This window comes from Solanum verrucosum, unplaced genomic scaffold, assembly GCF_900185275.1.
Source record: "Solanum verrucosum unplaced genomic scaffold, falcon-dt-bn FXZP01000300.1, whole genome shotgun sequence".
NCBI lineage: Eukaryota > Viridiplantae > Streptophyta > Magnoliopsida > Solanales > Solanaceae > Solanum > Solanum verrucosum.
The window spans coordinates 67,308-69,097 of NW_026019920.1; positions in this window are offsets into that span (position 1 = coordinate 67,308).

The following is a 1,790-nucleotide window of genomic DNA, read 5'->3' on the forward strand; positions in this document are numbered from 1 at the left end:
GGTTAAAATGGGTAGCCCTGATGGGTTAAAAAGGTAGCCTTTATGGGTTAAAAATGTATGGTAGTTCTTTGGAAGAATTCACAGATCTCTTAAGATCAATGAAGCTCTGATACCACTACTGTTGTTTTTTAAAAAAATGGGGCAGCACAAAAAGGTTGAAAATGTCTCTCAATGGATTGAAATAACTTTCAATAATTTTATTAAGCATTGAGGGGCTTTAAATAGGAAACATAAAATACATAATCTGCATAATTTAGAAGTTAAACAACCTAAAATATCTTAACAACATAAACAAGCTAACTAAAATTCAAAATTCAAATTTATTCAAACCAAATAACTTATTTTGCTAAAAGTTACTGCAGTAACTAAAAGCAAAATTCAACAGCCCTCTTGGCAATGAAATTATCACCTCTGATAATATAATAGGAATGGCCCTCTCGGCAATGACATTACCACCTCTAATGATATGATATGAAATGGACTTTTGAGAATGCACATCACCATGTCTGTTATCAATGTGACTTACAAATATCCTTCAACATTAGCCTCTTCCGACTTTAACGTGATAATGAATATTTTTTGGCAAGTTACACTTCAAATTCACTTCGATATTTGATGTGTCTTACGTGTGCCCTTCGGACGTCTTTGACACTGGAAAATGCAATATGACGTTATTAGAGTCATTTGTACATCTTAAAGTGCCATCCTCTTGATGTTTTCACCTACTTTTCTTTGATCACTTGTATCTTCGTTGTGGCTCCTATTTTTGTTGAGAAATATGAGCAAGACCAACTTATTCAAAATATTAAGTTAACTATTGTTATCGCTGGAATATCAATACCTTTTCCTGCATAAAGAAAATGTCAGTCTTGGGCTCTTTAGTTCTTCTGACTTTCACATATTTGTTGAACAAGATTATCTCTTGATATCCTTGTAAACCTACATCCACAGAAAATTTAATAGTTTGAAATTAACTAATATGTGTTGACTTATTTGATTGTTTGCTCTTCCTCTTGCTATCTTTGGTTGATTTCTTCTAGCTTCCCACTTCTTGTTAGACATAAGATAGATCTATATTTTATACAAAATATTTGATATATGTCTAATGTCATTTTTGAAAAGTAATTTGATGAGGGTCACTGCCAAGTGTCATATCACATTACACCTTAAATGAACACTTCAGTTCAAGTTTAAATATATCCAATCTAAAAGTCATTTTTAAGTTAAAGAGATCATAACATAATTGAAGTTTGACTTTGAATTTCTGAGATATTGGGGTTCAAGAGCTTCTGATCACACTGGAGTTTACTTGTCATTAACTTTGAACTTCTGACAGTATCTAATAGTATTTTTGAGATCTTCTCAAAAAATTTGCCCTAGCAAAATGACTTGGCATTTCATAATGCATGCTCAATCCTATCTTGCTGGCGAAGGTGTCACGCCCTAAGCTAGGGTGAGGCAAACAAGTAGCATATGACTATCTCTACAAATAACCTACAATTAGCACATGAATCACTATGCAAAATAGAATTGTTTCTAAGAAACTAGTATAATAAACCTCACACTGACCAAACTCATACAAATGACAAATGACAAATGAAATTACAAATACATATAACAGCTTTACGATGTCTATGAAGCCTCCAGTAGAGAATCTATGTCCGTACAACTATCAAGTGGCCGGGACAGGACCCCGACATACCCAAATTATAGTTGAAAATATAACCAAAAGAGCACTAGACACATGATAGGTCCAGCTAAGACTCGAGCTCACTAAATCCTTAGTTGGA